Source organism: Mobula birostris, chromosome 3 (assembly GCF_030028105.1).
Source record: "Mobula birostris isolate sMobBir1 chromosome 3, sMobBir1.hap1, whole genome shotgun sequence".
In the NCBI taxonomy this organism is placed as follows: Eukaryota; Metazoa; Chordata; class Chondrichthyes; order Myliobatiformes; family Myliobatidae; genus Mobula; species Mobula birostris.
Genome location: NC_092372.1, coordinates 53594282 through 53616883, shown reverse-complemented (window position 1 = coordinate 53616883; position 22602 = coordinate 53594282). Strand labels below are relative to the sequence as shown.

At 41.1% G+C, this 22602-nt stretch overlaps 1 protein-coding gene across 4 annotated transcripts in view; it reads left to right on the top strand.

The window, feature by feature from the left end:
• slc7a2 (solute carrier family 7 member 2) overlaps window positions 1-22602 on the top strand; it is a 140911-nt gene that overhangs the window by 42228 nt on the left and 76081 nt on the right. Inside the window, exon 2 of one of the 4 annotated variants that reach the window (XM_072252641.1) lies at window positions 14930-14979. The exons of the other annotated variants lie outside the window; for them this stretch is intronic. The gene's annotated coding sequence lies outside the window, so the exon portion shown is untranslated. The remainder of the gene's footprint in view (window positions 1-14929; window positions 14980-22602) is intronic. 4 annotated transcript variants of the gene reach the window in all.

Below are 22602 nucleotides of genomic sequence, written 5' to 3'. Positions count from 1 at the left end.
AAGTTCTTTCGCAATGAAATTTAGTCTTGAACCTCTTGTATGTTATCTCATCGAGGTGGAATTTCATGCTGCTGCATTTTTTCCTTTTTGTCAACATGCTGCAAAGAGGAGAAAAGCCAGTTTGTATTTTTGGATTGTACTTGAGAGTGGTGTAGTTCAAGATGGTTTCTGGTTGGAAGAAGAGCTGCATTGGCACTCATTCTTGTTGTATACCATTTATCCAAAGGTTGTTTATCCTATCATGTTGTGGTATAGAGAGTATGAAGTATTAAAATAAATTAATAAAGACAATCTTTCTTCAAATAGGGATTTTCTTGAATAATATGCATTCTGCTCCTTTTAGCCAGATGGCATTTTGTTGAACTGTTAGACCAATTAGCACAAAGCTGGCTTTTCCCATTCACTGGGGGGAAAAAAGTTCCCTTTCTTGAATAAGCCTTACAGCCTGCTCAGTGGTGTATCAGGATCCTGCCAGCTCTAGTGGTAACTGCAGATCAATTATATTAATTGTACTGTTTAGGATCAGTCTTTTTCAGCGGATGGTAAGCCTTTGTAAACATTGTGTTCTTTTCAATGTTCAAAGCAAATTTATTGTCAAAGTACATAAATGTCACCATATACAACACTGAGATTCATTTTCTTTCATGCATTCACAGTGAGTACGTTGAAACACAATAGACTCAATGGGAAAACTGCACACCATAAGATGAACAAACAACCAGTGTGCAAAAGACAGCACACTATGGAAATACAGCAAAAAAATAATAGGGAATAAATATCGAGAACATGAGATGAAGAGTCCTTGGGTTGTGTGAACATTTCAATGATGGGGCAAGTGAAGTTATCCCCTCTGGTCCAAGAGCACGATGGTTGTGGGGTAATGACCGTTCCTGAACCTGGTGGTGAGAGTCCTGAGGCTCCTGTACTTCCTGATGGCAGCAGCGAGTATGAGCATGACCTGGGTGGTGGGGATCCTTGATGATGGATGCTGTTTTTCCGCGACAGTGCTCCTCGTAGATGTGTTCATTAGTGAGGAGGGCTTTACCTGTGATGATCCACTAATGTTATCGGCTTTTGAGTTCAAGGATATTGGTGTTTCCATACCTGGCTGTGAGGTAGCCAGTCAATATACTCTCCGTCGTGCGTCTATAGAAGTTGGTAACAGTTTTAGGTGTCATGTCAAATTTTCAGACTTCTGAAAGTAGAGGTGCTGTTGTGCTTTCTTTGTAATGGCACTTACATGCTGGACACAGGACTAATCTTGTGAAATTCTAACATTCAGGAATTTAAAGTTGCTGATCCACTCCACCTCTGATTCCCCATATGAGGACAGGTTCATGGACTTCCAGTTTCCTCCTCCTCAGTCAGTAATCATCTCCATGCTGACATTGAGTAAGAGGTTGTTATGACACCACTCAGCCAGATTTTCAATCTCCCTCCTATATGCTGGCTTGTCACCACCTTTGATTTAGCCAGTGACAGTGGTGTTATCAACAAACTTAAATCTGGCATTGGAGCTGTGCTTGGGCTCAGTCATATGTGTAAAGTGAGTAGAACAGGGGACTAGGCACACAGCCTTGGTACGCACCTGTGCTGGTGGTTGTGGAGAAGACGTTGCCAATCCAAACTGATTGGTCTACAGGTGAGGAAATCGAGATTCCAGTTGCACAAGGAGGCATTGAGGCCTAGAACTTGAAGCTTCTTGATTAGTTTTGAGGGGTTGATAGTTTTGACTGCAGAGCTGTTGTCAGTGAAGAGCATCCTAATGTATGCTTCTTCAATGCCCAGATGTTCCAGAGGTGAGTGAAATGCCAATAAAATGGCATTTGCTTTTGACCTGTTGTGATGGTGGGAAAACTGGAGTGGATCCAAATCACTCCCCAGGTAGGAGTTGATGTATCTCATCACCAAACTCTCAAAGCACTTCATCACAGTAGATACAAGTACTATAGGTTGATGGTCATTGCTGCAAGTTACCTTTTTCCTTTTGGCACCGGTATAATTGAAGCCTGTCTGAAGCAGGTGGGTACCTCACACTGCTGAAACAAGTGGTTAAAGTTGTCAGTTAACACATCAGTCATGAGTACTCGTCCAGTTACCCATCTGGGCCAGATGCTTTCCGTGAATTCAGCCTCAGAAACTGAAATCAGTGTTGTCGGAGGCCATGGGAGTTTGTGAAGATGCCTCCAAGTGTTGCTGGTCAAAGAGGGCATAAGGCATTGAACTCATCTGGGAACAAAACTTTGTTGTCACATATTACTTGGATTTACTTTGTGGGAAGTGATGGCACTCAAGCCCTACCACAGCTGTCGAGCATCCTTCTGTGATTCAAGTTTGTTCTAGAATTGCCACTTTGCATGTGCGATGGCTTTCTGGAGGTCGTACCTGGATCTTTTGTACTTGGTTGCCAGACCCGAATACCACTGATCTGGCCCTCAGCAGATTGTCAGACATCCCACCCTGCAAAAACTCATTTCAGGGAGGTAGCACCCCTGCCCCCCCCCCCGCAACCCCATATTCCCCCACCCCTCACGGTCAACCTCCAAGGGTGTATGTAATGCTTTGTTTAGTGATTTTTGTCTAATCCGTAAACCAAGTTGGGTATATGCAGAAAATGTGACATTAAAATACGTACTTATATTATCATGTTTATTCTATTACAACTTTAAGCAAGCCTTCAGGGAGTTTGGCCTCATCAAGTAAGACATCAATAGAGTAGCTCCTTAGCAGCCAGCCAGCTAGTTTAAATAACGTTAGCTATGCTAATGAATGAATGACACCTGTTAAACTCACTTCAACATCTCTTTTACATTTTAAGCCACCATGGACAATAGAAAAGTCACTGTTGCAAACAGTGCAGCGAGCAACACTGTCATTATTTTTGAGGTTGACTGTAAAGCCTGCCCACAGAGAAAACTGATAGGTCTACTTCGCAGGGGTCCGCAATTGTTTTTGCACCGCAGACCGGTTTAATATTGACAATATTCTTGCGGACTGGCCAACGGGGCGGGGGCGGGGTGATAATCACAACCGTAATATAGGTGATAAGTCAATCGCATCATAACATTTTAAGTAATGTTTGGATATTAAACACACAGCGCATATTTTCCCCGTATGAACATATGAAATCATTGCAACACACCAATATCGCTGAATCAGTGGGAGCCCTGGGCTTGTTTTCCTGCAACAACAAGGTCCTATCGAGGGGTGATGGGAGACAGCGATACTCGAAGGGAGTTCCTTACGTCCAGTCTATTCTGCAATTTTGTTTTCATTGCATTCATTGCAGAAATCTCCACTTCAGAGATATGTTGGAAATGGAAGCAACGTTTTCAGTGCTTCCGTGGCTATCTCAGGATATTCAGCCTTGACTTTGATCCAGAATGCCAGCAGAGATGTTATGTCAAACATACTTTTCAGCCCGCCGTCATTTGCAAGCTCAAGGAGTTGATCTTTTTCCCGCGCTGACATGGATGATTCACCAGGGACATTCACAAATGGGTCACGGACCAATTCCTTTGCACGTCTCGGGTCACTGATGACCTCGCGTGCATTAAAGTTCAACCGTGCGTGACAGGGAATGAAGAAAGGTGCAGCTGACTCATATCATTTCATGTTGCCAAATCATATCGTTTCCTCATGGTGGTTGGGGACCACTCTTAGCACGAAGAGAGACCAATCAGGATGCTCGCTCTCCCTCTCCCTCTCCTTCTCAAAAAAAAATCTTTTTCCGGGATATTGTATATAATTTCCGGGCGTCAGGGAGCCACTATCGATATGCGGGAGACTCCCGGAACTTCCAGGAGAGGTGAGATGTCTGGATTGTGGATCTCTTGGTTCATCCAGGGATTTGGATTGGGGAAGACTAAATGATTTTGTGGGGACGCACTCGTCCATGACTGACTTTATAAAGTCTGTGACAACCGTGGTGTATTTGTTCAGATCCTGGGGTCCTTGAACATGGCCTAGTCCACTAAATTGAAATTGTAGCTGCTCCTCTGTCTATCCCAACCACCTCTTCATTGTCCTTGCTTCTGGAGCCGTGCTCTTTAGCCTTTGCCTTTGTGCAGGTAGAAGAACAGCCAGATGGTCTGATTTCCCAAAATGCGGTCTAAGGATGGAAGGATAGGCATTCTTGATTGTAGTATAATAGTGGCAGAGTGTGTTGGGACCCCTTGAGCCCGTATAGTCGATGTATAGTTTAATATAGTCCATGAGCAAGTTTCCAGCAATTAGATATCTTATTTGATTATCTTCTAATGGCACAAATGACATTTTATCTTTGTGACAAGTTTATCTTTGTGAGGAGTCAGTTTTGATCAGAATGTAATGTAATCCACCTGCTTTGTGGAATTTTGTATTAGCTGTAGCTGTTTTCATTTTGTGTTGTATGAGGCAACAGTCTACGTTGAGCTCACATTTAATGGTATTTGGTTGATACCTCGTCTCTTTGGAGAAGTTTGAATCAGGTTTGCGAATGTGCTGTGCAGCATTTCTGTTAGGTTTGCTTTCAAGGCTGTTGCGGTTGTACTTTCTCGTGAGCATTTTGCTGATGTGCCAGGCTTTCCAGCAAGAGTACTTGAAGTCAATATTTTAAAAAATTAATTGTCAGCTCTCAGCTGTGTTTTTTTTTAAATTTTGTGCTGCATAGCTTAAAATGATCTATTTCTCTGATCACAGGAATGTGAATGAAATTCATCTGCAATCTTAGTATAGCTGAAAGTACTTGGTTGTTCAGCTACAACTTGTGACTGCAAACAGTACATTCTGTTTGGATCATTAAACTTTTCTACCCACATTGATTTAGAAAGAATGTGTAAGTAATTCCAACATTTTTTTTTTGCCCTGTGTTAGACACACAGGACAATGAAAGTGTTCATTGGTGCTTTCTTCTCAAATTAATTGGTAGTTGCTGACTACATGCTTCTTTTCTGCTTGGTATAATGTAACTTTGGACAAAGTGCAAACATTCTTTGGGTATTTATTCCCATAGACCTTGAAGGCATCAAAACAAATTGTAATCAGTACCATGTTTCATGTATTATGGGAAATTTCAGTGAAAATACTGCATATTTGCTTCAAAGAGAAACTTGAGGAAAATTGCAAGCATCTCAGTACTGCTCATTGTTTGCCACTTTGCTTTTCTGTCTTCAGTTTTATAACGGGTGAGTACAGATGGAATAAAACTTCTTGTACTGCAGCAGAAACTCTTCTGGCAGTGTGCAAGTTATCTTATGTTTTACGGGGTTATATTATTAAAAATATAAATCAGCGTATGGAAATTGAAATGTCTCAGATGATTTAGTGAAATTAATACAAAAAATTGTTGAGAATTTTAATTTGAGAAGTTGCAGAACCTGGGCCTCTGTACCTCCCTCTGCAATTGGATCTTCTACTTCCTAACTGGAAGACCACAATCTGTGCAGATTGGTGATAACATATCCTCCTCGCTGATGATCAACACTGGCATACCTCAGGGGTGTGTGCTTAGCCCACTGCTCTACTCTCTATATACACATGACTATGTGGTTAGGCATAGCTCAAACACCATCTATAAATTTGCTGACAGTACAACCATTGTTGGTAGAGTCTCAGGTGGTGACGACAGGCCAGACAGGAGTGAGATATGCCACAAGTGGAATGGTGCCACAGCAACAACCTGGCACTCAACGTCAGAAGACGAAAGAGCTGATTGTGGACTTCAGGAAGGGTAAGACAAAGGAACACATACCAATCCTCATAGAGGGATGAGAAGTGGAGAGAGTGAGCAGTTTCAAGTTCCCGTGTGTCAAGATCTGAGGATCTAACCTGGTCCCAACATATCGATGTAGTTATAAAGAAGTCAAGACAGCGGCTGTACTTCATTAGGAGTTTGAAGAGATTTGGCATGGCAACAAATACACTCAAACTTCTATAGTTGTACTGTGGAGAGCATTCTGACAGGCTGCATCACTGTCTGGTATGGAGGGGCTACTGCACATGACCAAAAGAAGCTGCAGAAAGTTGTAAATCTAGTCAGCTCCATCTTGGGCACTAGCCTACAAAGTACCCAGGACTTCTATAGGGACCAGTGTATCAGAAAGGCAGTGTCCATTATTAAGGACCTCCAGCACCCTTTTTCTCACAGTTACCATCAGGTAGGAGGTACAGAAGCCTGAAGGCACACACTCAGTGATTCAGGAACAGCTTCTTCCCCTCTGCCATCTGATTCCTAAATGGACATTGAAGCATTGGACACGACCTCATTTTTTTTTAAAATATACATTATTTCTGTTTTTGCACACTTAAAAAAATCTATTCAGTATACATATACTGTAGTTGATTTTATTATTTTTATTGTATATTTTTTTCTCTGGTAGATTATGTATTGCATTGAACTGCTGCTGCTAAGTTAACAAATTTCATGTCACATGCCGGTGATAATAAACCTGATTCTGATTCTTGTAAATTGAAATTTACTTTTCATTAATGTTTCTTTGAATAAGAAGCCATGGCCACCTTTTATTGTGAGCCAATACTTCAGTTTTGCACTGAAGTACTGTATATGTTTGTCTTTGTGTTAAACATTGTTGTTTTAATCATGCAAGTTAAAATGTTATTTCTTAATGGTAGTGTAACATTTAATGGAAACCTTCATTACACATGTTCCAGTTTTATCCTTCCACCTGCCGTTCCCCTTGATTGGCAAGATGCCTTCTGTGGGTTTTACTGCTGCTAAGTAAACTCTTAAATTAGATTTTATTTTGTTAATTGTTTACTTGGGTGACAGTGGAGCATTAGGCACAAAAACACACTGGCGCTTTGGTGCTGTACTGAGGAATGTTACATTGTCAGAAGTAGAACATATTCTGAGAGAGAGATTGATAGATGCTATCTGCAACTGGGTGGGGGTGGATGAGAGGGTGTGGCATTCTCCTCGGAATAAGTTGACAAAATAGAGCAAAAATGGAAATGTCTTCACCTTGAGGTTTGTAAATCTTTGAAAATCATTTCCCTAAAGTTAGGATGCTCAGTCACATACAAGATTGATATTGTTTGATACTCAAGTATCTAGGAATATGAGGATTGGTCAGATGGGTGGAGGTACAATGTTTAAGTTAACCACAGGCTTGAGGTGCCACATAGCCCACATCTCCTGTGTTTGTCTTTTACACGGTGTATCTTTTGTCACATATTGTAGTTTGCAGAACTTTCCTCCAGCTCTTCACTTTCTCCAGCTCAACAATACCTTTCCTATAACAAGGTGACCAAAACTGTATAAAATACTTCAAGTATAGTCTCACCAACAACTTGTATAACTGCAACATAATATCTCTACTTCTAAAGTTGATGTCCTGACTGATGAAGTCCAGCTAAACATCTACTTACCTGCCTGTGTGACTGCTTTCAGCCAATTGTGCACTTGTACTCACGAGTCCCTCTGTTCCACAATACTTATCAGAGCCCTGCCATTCACTGCACGTCCTACCCTGGTTAACTTCAAAAATTCATCACCTTACACTTACTAAGATGAAATCCATTTGCTGTTCCTCAGCCCATCTCTTTAACTCACCAGGATATATATATATATTTTCTAAATTCATTGTAGTCTCTCTACTAGACCACCTAATATAATAGCAGTGGCAAACTTCCTAATCATACCATGTACATTCATGCCCAAGTCATGTACATAAAGAATAAATAACAAAGGTCCTGACACTGACCACTGGAGTAACCCACTAGTAGCAGGCCTGCAGTCAGAGAATCAGCCTTTTACCATTACAATTTGCTTCTTATCACCTCGGCCAGTTCTGAATTCAGTTTACAAGCTCTACCTGAATCCCATGCGACCTAATCTTCCAGATCAGCAATCTATATGAACTTGAGATGAAGGCCTACCTTCATCTATCTCCTTAGTTATATGCCTCTTTGGGAAAAACTCCAAAAGATTCATTGGACATGACCTCTCACACACAAAGCCTTGCTGACTATAAAAGATTACCAGAGCTTGACATTCTAAATGACAGAAGATCTTTTTCCTCAGAATTATCTCCAGTAACTAGCCTACAGCTGAAGTCAGACTCAGTGGCCTATAATTCTCTGGCCTTTTCTTGCTTCCCTTCTTGAACAATGGAACAAGATCAGCCACCCTGCAGTATTCTCGGACGTCACTGTTGTCTCTACAAGAGGATCAGTGATTTGATCCCTAGCCTCCCACAAGATCTGGATGCACTTGATCAGGCCCTGGCATTTTGCCCACCTTAATCTCAATGGACCAAATGACCTAATTCTTCTTCTATGCCTTATGGTCTTAATATGGTTCAAGGCTGCAAATTATCCATCCCTATAATATGCAAATGATCCAAGACCTCATGACTTACTACTCTAATTTCTTTGGCATTCATGATATTCTTAGCAAACATGTAGAAGGGGTCATTACAAATCTCAGCCACCTCCTGCAGCTCCAGCATAGACACCTCTGGTCTTTAAGAGGACCTAGTCTCTTCCTAGTCACCCATTTACTGTCGATATAACTGAAGAACCTTTTCGTGATCATCGGTAACCCTGCCTGCCAAATCCATCTCGTTCCCTCTTTTTGCCATTCTATTTTCTCTTAATTAAAAGCATAATAAGTGCCTCACGGTCTTAAACTTATATTGTTGAGGGATTAATTTGTATCCAGATGTCTAAATGTAACTAGTCTGAGGACTCTCCATATCTCTGGACTATTCCATCCCAGGCACCAGGCTGGTGAATCCCCTCTGAACCCTCTCCAGAGCAGTCATGTCCGTTCAATGGTAAGGCAACAAAAACTGCACGCAATATTGCAGCCTTTAACTTTATTCCCTGAGATTTTTTAAGTTAATGATTTTACTTGCTGTGGCTAGAAAGTCGTTATTAAATTTCCACATAGTTGACATTCAATATTCTGGTATCCTTCCCTTCTCTCAACTTTTAATTTTAAAATTTGAAGGAATTTAAAAGCTTTAGGATCACTGCATAATTTACTTGTTGGTTGAAACATTGAGAGATCAGTTGATACTTGGACCGGTTTTTATTTTTAACTATAGCTCTCATAGCTATGCTAATTACTTCACAAAGAATTCCATTAAAATAATTACATGTTGTAATTTGTTGTATTCTTAAATTAGCATTAATGCATTAGCCAAGTATTTTCATGTAGCATTAATAATTTTTAAAGTAAAATTTTAATTGGTATAACTTTTAAATTTAAAACTGCATCTTTCTCATTATGTTTTGCATAGGACTATTCTGAAATCTTTAAAGAAAAGCTATTCTTTTCTGTTTTCATTTAATTCATTGAGGCTTTAGGCCTGTGAAAATCTGCTTTGCTGCTCTATTTTTCTTAGTTTCTAAAGCAATTATATCAGTCTAGACAGTTTTAACCCTGCTAGGGAAATGTGAATTAGACTGATGACCTGTAAGAATGTCGGGAGCTTCATTTCACTTCATGTTCTTCATTGCCAAAGTGCACTGATATGGCATTACCATTAAATTTGTTTACTTTGAAGAAAGATTGTCTCAAATTGGACAATAGGCCGATGATTTAAATATTTCTTACCAATGCTGAGGTGGCGCCTGTTCAGTAACCATGAACTGAACAAATCTGACAATGTGGGTAAACATTGCAACCCATGGACACTATTCATACAAACTTCACAACATAATCTTCCAATTCAAAATACTTTAAATTGGATTAAGTTCAACTGATTGCTTCTGCATGGTATAGAAGTATTTTAAGATGTTATTCTAATGCATTATGTTGTGAAATACCTTGATGTAGTGAACACTTTGATTATTTTTCTTTGTATTAATCATTTAAAGTATTATTACTTTTAAAGTTGATTTTTAAGAGAAAATTTTCCATTATTCCTGAATGGTTAAATTCCTTTTCTGAAGTAACTGACATTTGCAGTTGGTTAAAACCAGACATCCCACCTCTCCCGGAAGTTCCGGGAGTCTCCTGCATATTAATAGTGGCTCCCTGATGCCCGCAAATTATATACAATATTACGGAAATCAATTTTTTTGAGAGCGAGCGAGAGAAAGCAAGAGAGCGCGAGAGCGACCACGAGAGAGAGAGAGCGCGCGAGAAAGCGAGCGAGAGCAAAAGTGAGAGAGAGAGAGAGAGCGCGCGCGCCATGGCAGAGAGTTCCAAAAAAATTTAAAACGTACGTCACCCCAGACTAAAGTGTACCCCTGCCTAATAGGGGTCAAAATAATGACAGTGTTGCTCGCTGCACTGTTTGCAACAGTGACTTTTCTATTGCCCATGGTGGGTTAAGACTGTAAAAGACGTGTTGAGGTGAGTTTAACAGGTGTCATTTGTTCATTAGCATAGCTAACGTTATTTAAACTAGCTGGCCAGCTGCTAAGGAGCAACTCTATTGCAGACATCCCACCTCTCCCGGAAGTTCCGGGAGTCTCCCGCAAATTGATGGGGCTACCTCCCTGAAATGGGTTTTTGCAGGGTGGGATGTCTGTAAAACGCTGACTAAAATGTTAATTTGTGGGAAGGAAGTGAATAAAGATGTAATCCATAGACATAGAATAACAATGGTAATTTTTGTAATGCACAGTGGTGCACACCAGGATCTTGATCCAGATACATCTTGCAGTAGAACTTCTGTTTGATCTGATAACAAGAAATAGTGTTTCCATCATAAAGGCATTTCTTTGTTTGAACTGAGTTGTGACTGCTATCTCGTGCATTTCGAAACATACTAACTTGAAGACGTTGCAGAATCCGCTCACTCAAAGACTCTGGCTATTTTAGCATTTTGCAGTAGAAGTGTAGGCTATTGTCATGGGATGGTTCTATCAAAAGTGAGCTGGCTGCTATTTGTCTAACAGTTTTGGACAAAGTACTAATGAGATTTACTTGAAAGTACAATAGTATGGAAGGGAACGGAAAACATATATGGAGGTGCTTCAATTTTCATTATACAGAAAATATTCTCCTTTTGTTTTATTTACTTGAATGGTTACTACATTCTGATAACTCTTTCCATACCTTTTCAGTGTTTTGAGGAAATCTGTCACAATTCAATGGGCTAATTGTAAGTTACAGCAGAGTAATCAACCACCATTGTTACTAAAGTGCCCGGAGAGGAATTTGCCCTCAATTGTACTGCATTCACACAATGATGATTTTTTTTTGCACAGAAAGAGCACAAAATAAAACTTGCTTATAGAAGTTTAGTCTGCTCATACTTGGTTTGAAGAATAACAACAATTTTCCCAGAGTATTTGGATGAAACCCAAAGTTCAATTTAAGGTGATTCTCATGTCTTCTATTGAGGAGAGTTACTATTCCTTGGTTTGCTTAGGATTTTTTCTCTGTAAAATTAGCACAGACTTGTGGAAAATCATCTACCTTAAACAGAGTTCCGCTGTATTTAACTGTTTGTATAGTTGCTGCTACTGCACAATGAATGCAGCTTTCTCATGGTGTGGCTGTTACAACACACTGATTCTTAGCTCCTAAACCTCCTTGCCAGTATACATTTTCCTTCATGGACAGTATATATCCTCTCAGTACACAAATGATGGTGAAAATCAGATAAGCCAGTGCACCAAATTGTTATGAAAGAAACACACATAAAAGTTGCTGGTGAACGCAGCAGGCCAGGCAGCATCTCTAGGAAGAGGTGCAGTCGACGTTTCAGGCCGAGACCCTTCGTCAGGACTAACTGAAGGAAGAGTGAGTAAGGGATTTGAAAGTTGAAGGGGGAGGGGGAGATCCAAAATGATAGGAGAAGACAGGAGGGGGAGGGATGGAGCCAAGAGCTGGACAGGTGATTGGCAAAAGGGATACGAGAGGATCATGGGACAGGAGGTCCGGGAAGAAAGACAGGGGGGGGGGACCCAGAGGATGGGCAAGGGGTATATTCACAGAGACAGAGGGAGAAAAAGGAGAGTGAGAGAAAGAATGTGTGTATATATAAATAAATAACGGATGGGGTACGAGGGGGAGGTGGGGCATTAGCAGAAGTTAGAGAAGTCGATGTTCATGCCATCAGGTTGGAGGCTACCCAGACGGAATATAAGGTGTTGTTCCTCCAACCTGAGTGTGGCTTCATCTTTACATTAGAGGAGGCCGTGGATAGACATGTCAGAATGGGAATGGGATGTGGAATTAAAATGTGTGGCCACTGGGAGATCCTGCTTTCTCTGGCGGACAGAGCGTAGGTGTTCAGCAAAGCGGTCTTCCAGTTTGCGTCGGGTCTCGCCAATATATAAAGGGCTGCACTGGGAGCACCGGACGCAGTATACCACCCCAGCCGACTCACAGGTGAAGTGTTGCCTCACCTGGAAGGACTGTCTGGGGCCCTGAATGGTGGTAAGGGAGGAAGTGTAAGGGCATGTGTAGCACTTGTTCCGCTTACACGGATAAGTGCCAGGAGGGAGATCAGTGGGGAGGAATGGGGGGGATGAATGGACAAGGGAGTCGTGTAGGGAGCGATCCCTGCGGAATGCAGAGAGAGGGGGGTGAGGGAAAGAAGTGCTTAGTGGTGGGATCCCGTTGGAGGTGGCGGAAGTTACGGAGAATAATATGTTGGACCCGGAGGTTGGTGGGGTGGTAGGTGAGGACCAGGGGAACCCTATTCCTAGTGGGGTGGCGGGAGGATGGAGTGAGAGCAGATGTACGTGAAATGGGGGAGATGCGTTTAAGAGCAGAGTTACGTGAAATGTTATGAAAGAACATTGATTTGCAGACTCTAACAACTTCTTCAACAATGTATTACATTCAATTAATGATCCTTAAAAATCTCAATTGCTAATTTTTCATTTAATTGTATAGCCACAGTTTTGCATTTTGGGCTGTTTAGTAAATACGCATCATAGCTTAGCTTCTATTTCTATTCTTCAAAAATTGGTAATTCTGATTTTTTAAAGTGCTGAATTACTATTTAAAACTCTAATCATTCTATCTTTGTTCTCATATTCTACATATAATATATTACTTGCTCCCAAAACCATCACTAGAAGACAAGCAACACACATCAAAGTTGCTGGTGAACGCAGCAGGCCAGGCAGCATCTCCAGGAAGAGGTACAGTTGACGTTTTGGGCCGAGACCCTCATAACTCTGCAGTTGTTAATTTAAAATTTCCTTGCACCATCTTTTTCTACCTGTCTGTAAATGATAAAGGATCTTTAGTATTATTAATTTATAATCAGTAGAGTCATAATTACATTCTACAATATCTGAAAAGACCACCAACTAAAAATGCCAGTCAATTTGCCACTGTGAATGCAGCTATGTCAGCCATAAATTAATACCGCACTGAAATGGGCCCTTCAGTCCAATTGGTTTACGCTGACGACAGCATCCTCCCAGCTTGTCCCAGTCACCTGTGTTTGGTCCATAACCCTCCAAGCCCTGTCTCTCCATGTATCTATTCAGATGGATGCCTCTTCGATATTATCCAGCTTGACCACTCCCTCTGGCAGCTCATTCCAGGTACACTCTACCCTGTATGTAAAGAAGATGTAAATAGCTACCAGTTATGAATTAGAAGTGTGGCAGGAAACAGAACGTAAAGTGGTGGAAAATCATAAGCACTAATTTTTGGATGCAAGTAAACAATGTGGGCACAACATGCTTTGGAAAATGAAAGCAAGGAGCAGGAATACACCACTCAGTCCCAAGAACCTGCTGTGTTGTTTAATAAGAATCATGGCTGATCTGACTTTAATTTCACATCTGCTTTCTTGCGTGGCCCCAGTAAACCTTCACCTCTTATCAAGAATCCATTTACCTCTCCCTTTGAAATATTTAAAGATTCTGCTCACTGGAAGAATCTTTAAATATTTCAAAGGGAGAGGTATGAAGCTCTATTTAATTGCTTAAAAATTTACTGTATCAAATCAAAGTTTCTCCTAAGTTGAAACTTTATTTTTAAATTGGACAATGTTTGAACAGTTACGACTGAAGGGAATGAATGTCAGTGTAGTCATCTGGTTGCAATTTGTTCCAGCTTTCCATTTTTTGCTGTTAGATTCTCATACTTTCTTAAACACAGGAGTGTGTTTGACTCAAGTCAATAGAGCCAAGACATTTCGCAGTTTCCTTGTAACTTAATCTCTCACCTGCCCATCAAGTCTACCACCATCCACCTACACCAAGGGTACTTTTTACTTTAGCGAATTAACAACCTCACAGTATGTCTTTTGGGGAGAAAACTGGCGAAACCCATGGAGGTAAAGGGAAATCATACAAACTTCACACAAATTCTGTCCTGGGTTGTTTGAGTCTTGAGGTACCTAATGTGCCACTATGGCTGAATATATCATCGTGTTGTCCTACTTGCCTTCCTTGCTAAGATCTGCCTTGATTTTTGTTGGTTTCTTTACTATCAGAAGCTAAAGATCGCAATGCAGTATGTGAAATAAACTGTGCATGCTCCAGTACAAAGCTCACTAACACCTCGGCTGTTGTTTAAAATTAAGGGAACTCTCTTCATTGTAAGTGGTGTGGCAGGTGCATTTTAAATGGGTGCTTACTTCTGTAGGCCTTTGACGAGTCAGTCTGGCAGAAAACAAACAGTTTAAAATAATGCAGTTATGTGAGTGAATTGCAAAGTGGAGCAAAAGAAACAAATTCATTTACAAAGGGGTATTTCAGTTTCAGAACCTCGGCAGCCATAAAGGACGGACTTAAATGTGACACTGACATGACAAATTGGTGTGCATCCAGACAGCTTAAGTGCTCTGAAAATGTTGATTCATCAATTAATCACCAAAAAAAATTAAGCAAACTTTTCAAAACATGACTCATGATTTTTTAAAAAAGAATCAATTTCAGTAATGAGAGTATTAAACTGCTTTCTTTCAAATATAGGAGAGAGTTTTTCATCACTTTGCTAAATGTCTCTCATTAAACTTTTAAAGTAACCCTAATGTGTTGTTCTGTTTTATTTAAGTGACTCTTAAACCATAAGACCTGTGTGAAGTCCCTGCAGCAGAGAAGGGGGTAAGAGGTTTTGTTTGGATCATTGGGCTGGTTGTGTTCACCAGAATCGGTTGCATTTGATTTTGCATTTGCTTCCTTGTCATTGTTGAATGAAATATCTGGAAACATCCGGAATCTGATAGTTGTGCTGCCACTGAAAATAATTTTTCTCCCCCACAAGTAATGTTACATGCATGTCTTGTGTTGCAGTTAGACAAGGGACCAATGAATGAACCAAAACTTGCATCAGGAAAAATCTTTTTACATTGAGTGTTTATTGTCTATAATTCACTTCCAGGAGTAACGTTGGAGACAAATTTAATCATAGCATTTGAAATAGAGGTGGATAAACATACAAAGGGAAAGAATACTCGGGGATACGGGGTGGGGTTGGGGAAGTGGGACTAACTGAATTGCTTGTACATGGTAAACAACGGGAATTCTGCAGATGCTGGAAATTCAAGCAACACACATCAAAGTTGCTGGTGAACGCAGCAGGCCAGGCAGCATCTGTAGGAAGAGGTACAGTGGACGTTTCAGGCCGAGACCCTTCGTCAGAACTAACTGAAGGAAGAGTGAGTAAGGGATTTGAAAGTTGGAGGGGGAGGGGGAGATCCAAAATGATAGGAGAAGACAGGAGGGGGAGGGATGGAGCCAAGAGCTGGACAGGTGATTGGCAAAAGGGGATACGAGAGGATCATGGGACAGGAGGTCTGGGAAGAAAGACAAGGGGGGGGGACCCAGAGGATGGGCAAGAGGTATATTCAGAGGGACAGAGGGAGAAAAAGGAGAGTGAGAGAAAGAATGTGTGCATAAAAATAAGTAACAGATGGGGTACGAGGGGGAGTGGGGCCTTAACGGAAGTTAGCGATGTCGATGTTCATGCCATCAGGTTGGAGGCTACCCAGACGGAATATAAGGTGTTGTTCCTCCAACCTGAGTGTGGCTTCATCTATACAGTAGAGGAGGCCGTGGATAGACATGTCAGAATGGACACAACCAGCCCAATGATCCAGCTCTTGGCTCTATCCCTCCCCCTCCTGTCTTCTCCTATCATTTTGGATCTCCCCCTCCCCCTCCAACTTTCAAATCCCTTACTCACTCTTCCTTCAGTTAGTCCTGACGAAGGGTCTTGGCCTGAAACGTCGACTGCACCTCTTCCTACAGATGCTGCCTGGCCTGCTGCGTTCACCAGCAAGTTTGATGTGTGTTGCTTGTACATGGTGACAGAATTAATGGGCTACATGGTGTCCTGGCATGGTTCTACCACTGAGACTGTCTAAACTCTTGAGCATTGCTGTTGTATCGACTGCCATTGGCAGTGCATTCCAAGCACTGTTTCAAAAGGAACTGCCATATAAATCCCTATTGCTCTTTTTTAAAAAAAAAATCAGCTATTCCTCAGTCCTCTGGGATCTCCCTGTGGCACAAGAGAATACAGAAGTACCTATCACAAAGTCCCAGCAATCTCCTCTCTTGATCTCATCAGCACCTGGGGATATTCATCTTAATATTATTAAAAATACTCAAGTTTCTTCCTGATATCACCATGCCCAGAATAACAGCGTACCTATCAACCTCACTATGCTCCATCTCTTTCTACCTGGTGAAGATTTTGAATCTCACTAGTTAGTGGTCTTAGCAAATGCCTCTCAAATTATGGTGAGTACTGTTCCTTTCAGGGGAATGAAGATGCTACTGTCCAACATGGCTGACTACTGCTGTTTGATGTTATGCATCCTTGTTTTGCATTGGTTAGGTAATATTGTGCACAGGCGAGAATCCAGAGAAGGGCCAATAGACTCACTCCAGGTCTGCAGGGTATGAGCTAAGAAGGATTGAAAGAATTAAATCCTTTTGGCCCAAGTAGACATAGAATGAGAGGAGACATGATAGAAGTGTTCAAAATCATTAAGGGTATAATTAAAGTGGGTGCCAGCTACTGCTACTTCAAAATTAATCCATCATCAAGGACACAGGGCCATAGGTTGAGACTGGTTAAGGGGAGATTTCACATGAACAGGAAGCATTTCTTTATACAGCGAGTTGTGGACACATGGAACAAACTACCTAGTTGTTTAGTTGAAAGTAGTACCTTAGAGACTTTCAAATCTAAACTCTATAGTTATTTCAACACATCATATAAATAGGATAGCATGCTTTGTTGGGCTGAATGGCCTGTTCTTGGCAAAAGCTTTTTTAATGTAATGTGATTTTAGATGTACCCAATTTAGCTTCATGGTTGTACAAATTAATACACTGAAATTAAGAGCAGAACACTCTAGTAATTGCAGATGCTTTATTGCATTCAAAAAGAATTCAGAGTGATCTGTGCAATTCTGGCATTATAAAGTGGCTAGTATTGTTTTGGCTGCAGCAACTGCTGTTCGAATTGGGTCACGGCAGACTGCGGTTTATACATTAGACCTCTGGTTCCGGACTTCCCACCACTGGGGAGATGGGGTGGAGCAGGGTGGATTCCCTGCCTCTCACTTCCAGGGGTTCTGGTTCAATTGTGACTGCAGGTTTGTCTGTCTGTATCTTGTTTTATAGCAGTTGGCATCCAGCTTAATGGTGCATTACTGCCACCCTCTGCTCCAGAATGTGCACTAGACATACATTCTAAATCCCTTCACCCAATCGCGCACGCGCACACACACACACACACACACACACACACACACACACACACACACACACTTCACCCTCCCATCTTTGACCATCCTAGTATCCTATTCCTGTTTATTCGTCATATCCTATAAAAAAAAACCCCTGTACCCCTTAAAAACGCTAAAAATACCCAGACTTGTGCTCTCTCACCCATGCCCAACAACCCTTTTAATGTGAATTCCTGCATTCCCAACTCCCTTAATTTATTTCTCATCATCTCTCACTATATCCCATACTTCCTGCAACACAAAACTACATGTTCTACTGACTCCTCTTCCTGACATTCCTCACACAATCCTGTCTGGTGTTTCCCTATCATTTTCAATGTTTTGTTTAATGCACAATGCCCCAGCCTTAACCTAGTCCACACAATTTCCTCTCTTCTGTTTCCATTACCTACCCTAGTAACTGCAACACTCTTTTGTATTTGATATAAATGCCTCCCTTTCCCCTCCCTGTCCCATCTTTCTTGCCACATTCGGTTGATTTTTTTCCAGATTACACACTTAACCTCTACTGATACTAATGTGCATTTCCACATTTTCTTTCTTTAACGCCCTCTTTGCCAACTCATCCACCCTCTCATTATGGAGTTTTCACTTCAGCCTTGTGACCACATGGGTTCTTCTTGTTGATCTAGTTTCCTCTCTCATCCCAAAGTTTGGACTAATTTGCCTAAGCAAATTGATCCTATTATGTAGCTGAATGGTAGAACCTGGGGAGAGTTGATGGCAATGTGGGGATTAGTATAGGATTGGTAAATAGGTGCCAGATGGTCTCTGTGGATTTGATGGGATGTAGGGTTTGTTTCCCTATTGTATGACCTTTAATGATGGCCAGGGTTTGAAGTTTTCTTTTTTGTTGGAATGGTTTTGGTTTAGATGTCAACAGGGTTTGATAACAGCTGTTTATTTCAGTTCATTAAATGTGCCAGTTTTTGATAATGTACATTTTAATATATTAAAAAAAATACAACAAAAATCTTTAAACTGAGATGTTAAACTGCTGAAAATTAGGCTCAGCATTGAAGGTCACCTGGTCAATCAAAATGTACTTTTGCTTTTCATTTAGCAAAGCTGTTAGCTGTTTGGTTAGAGACTAGCTACAGCACTTTAGGTTTCACCAAGAAAAAAAGCCCTTATTGTTGTCATTTTATCTCATTCCTTTGCACTTTCATACCACTGGCTTGTGACAAAAAAATTGGATTGTTAATAGTTGTGATGGAAATTTTATGAAATCCACATTCAACATTTCTGAAGACAAACCGTAAATTCTGTAGAGTTGCCATTTATTTTTGGCACAGTGGTTAATTAGTGAAAATAATGTAAAATAGTTTTCCACAAGCCTTTTGAAATAGGTTTTTATCAAGCAAGGCAAAAATATCCAAACACCAATGATTGCTCAGATATGTGAGTTTTCTACTCTCCTTGTACACTGGCAAAGTTTCACACGCAAGTTTAGGCTAAAATGGGAGTATGCTGGTTCCCTTGGCAACAGATTCCTTAACCAAGTCACCACCTGTGTGATAGTTCGTGTGAGATAATTAAACTTTAGAATTATGTTGCTCAATACTGGGATTTCTAAATGGGGCATTTTTATTTCACTTCTGCAATAGAAGTTTGAGTATTTGGCTTCATTTGCGAGGTACGAGATGGGAATGGACATAATACCTTTTCAACAGGATATTGTGTTGTAGAAAATGCATCTAGGGACAAAATCAGAGACACTGGGACTTCTCTGCAAAAGCCAAAAACATTAAAGCCATTACAGAAGATGAAACCAGCAGCTTTGGATTTCCCCCAACCCACACTCTGAGCACAGATAAGGACGAAGATGAGCCGTCGACTTGCACTTCTGGAGGCTACCTTTCTCCTGTTAAATCCTGCTGTTACATTTGTAGGCCATGCAGATACTGAAGTCTAGGAACACCTCAAAAAAAAAAAAAACCAGAAAATGTTGGAAACACTGAAGGCCCAGCAGCATCTGTGGAAGGAGAAAACTAGCTTTAATTTGCAGAAATGTGGAAGAGGGATCGATGAGACAAAGGGAAAATTTTGGATAAGCTGAGATAATGGTTGCTTTGGGAATAAGATGTTGATGAAGTTGCCACATTGAAAGGTTAATGGGGGCAGTTGGAGACTGAGATATAAACAAAGGAATAAAATCTGTAATATGCAGAGCTGGAAGAATTTCCCTCCATGTCAGGCCATGTTTGAAGGGAAAATGGGGATGTGGCGTCTTCGTTGGCATGGACATTTGGGTTGAAGGGTCTGTTTCCATGTTGTATAGCTCTGACTTTTTATAAACTGATCCATTGCTATGGATGACTTGGCCAATGTTGCTACAAGTAGAGAAGGCAAGGTACTTGAAAATGTTGTTTTCAGTTGTAGAATGTTGTAAACGGCCTTCAGGACTCTATTATTGTGACAGAGAATTGTACCTATTCCCTGACTCTGCTTTCCCCAATTACAGCTCATTTTAAATTTATTTTCAGATGAAGCACAGAACAGGCCCTACAGGCCCAATGAATCGTACTGCCCAGCAACCTACCTATTAACACTAGCTTAGTCATAGGACAATTTACAATGACCAATTGACCTACCAACTGGTATGCCTTTGAGTGGGTGGAAACCAGAGTACCCGGAGGAAACCCATGCAGTCACTAGGAGAATATACAAACTCCTTACGGACAGCGCTGGAATTGGACAACGTGCAGAGTTGAAATGGCATCACACTAACCACTATGCTACTGGGGCACCCCATTAATAATTTTATCTAATAAGGGGAACATTTATGTGGTGGTTAAATTTTCTGAGTGATGGGCCAGAAGCCTGGATGAAAGGCATGGGTATGTACTGTAGTTCCAATTTCATAACTGCCGTTGGGGAAATTAAATAATTTAGAGATGGCAGCAGTAATTGTAACCATGAAATTTTAGATGGTTGTCAAACATTGTCTGGCACACTTATACCTTTCAGGGAAGGAAGTGTCACTTTTATTCAAATCTGCCTTTTCCCGGATGCATTGATAGCAAGCCTACGCACCATCAAGGAGTGCCTATAAAAATTATTCACCCCATCTTGGAAGTTTTCATGTTTTATTATTTTTACAGCATTGAGTCACTGGATTTAATTTGGCTTTTTTGACACTGATCAACAGAAAAGACTCTTTTGTGTCAAAGTGGAAACAAATTAGTCTAAATTTATTACAATTATTAAAGACAAAATGATTGCATGATTACTCACCCCTTTCAAGTCAGTATTTAGTAGATGCACTTTTGGCAGCAATTACAGCCATGACAGGTCTCTATCAGCTTTGCGCATGTGGACAGTGCAGTTTTTCCCCCTTTTTTTTTTAAACTGCTCAAGCTCTGTCTGATTGCATGGTGATCATGAGTGAACAGCTTTTTTTCCCCAAGTCCAGCCACATATTCTCAATTGGATTGAGGTCTGGACTCCAACTTGGCCACTCCAGGACACTAACTTGCTTTTAAGTCATTCCTGTGTAGCTTTAGCTTTATGCTTGGGTGTCATTGTCTTGTTGGAAAGCAAATCTCTCCGGTTGCAGTTCTTTTGCAGCCCTGTACCCTGTTTTTCTCCAGGATTTCTGTGTTTGGCTGTATTCATTTTACAGTCTATCTTCACAAGCCTCCCAGGGCCTGCTGCAGTGAAGCATCCCCACATTAAGCTGCAGCCACCAACATGCTTCACAGTAGGGATGGAGTGTTTTTGATGTGCAGTGTGTGGCTTACACCAAAGATAGTGTTTAGGCTGATGGCCAAAAAGCTCATTTTTGGTTTCCTCAAACCATAGAACCTTCTTCCAGCTGATTTCAGAGTCTCCCACATGCCTTCTGGAAAACTCCTCTAGCCAAGATTTCATGTGATTTCTGTTTTTTTCCACAGTGGCTTTCTCTTTGCCACTCTCCCATAAAGCTGCAACTGGTGAAGCACCCGGGCAACAGTTGTATGCGCAGCCATTGAAGCTTGTAACTCCTCCAGAGTTGTTGTAGGTCTCTTGGTGGCCTCACTTACTAGTCCCCTTCTTGTACGGTCACTTAGCTCTTCAAGACTGCCTGCTCTAGGCAAATTTACAGCTGTGCCATATTTTTTCCATTTCTTGATGATTGACTTGCCTGTACTCAGGGATATTCAGTGACTTGGAAATTGTATTCTATCCATCTCTTGACTTGTGCTTTTCAATAACCTTTTTGCGGAGTTCCTTGGAGTGCTCTTTTGTCTTCATGGTGTAGTTTTTGCCAGGATACTGGCTCACCAGCAGCTGGACCACCTTCTTCTTCTTTGAGTTTTTACGGCAGTTGGCATCCACATTGTTGCATTACTGCCACCTTCGGGATTTATTGTCCCTCATTGTCCATTCACTTTAAAGCCGACTTTCTAGCCCCGTCGCCCTTAAAAAAAAAACCATTTCCTCCCCGATCACTCTCCCCACATTCCAATAAACCTTTAACACTGTTCTCTACCAGTCCTATTTCGCGTAATTATTGTAACATTTGTTGCCTTTCCTGTGCAAATTTCCGGCATGAAATAAGGATATGCTCTACTGTTTCAGTCTCCTGACATAGATTGCAAAAACCTGTTGGATGCTTATTTATGATGGCCAGAGTGCCATTAAGGTTGCTGTGCCCAGTTCTCAGTCTACTTATAATTACTTGCTCCTTCCACTTTACTTCCCTACTTCTTCCCATATCTACTCTGTTCTGAATTGAATGTAAATGTCTTCCTTTTATTGCTCTGTCCCAATGCTGCTGCCACTGTTGATTTATCCTTCTCCACACTATGCTCTTCCCCTCTGATTTTAATAGTTTAATATTGACCTCTACAGATCCTTTTTTGACTGCTGCTTCTGCCAGCCCATCTATGGTCTCATTTCCCATAATACCCAAATGTGCTGGAACCCACATGAATGTGATATTTTTGCCTTGTCTAGCCAGTCTTGAATTTGCAAACAGGAT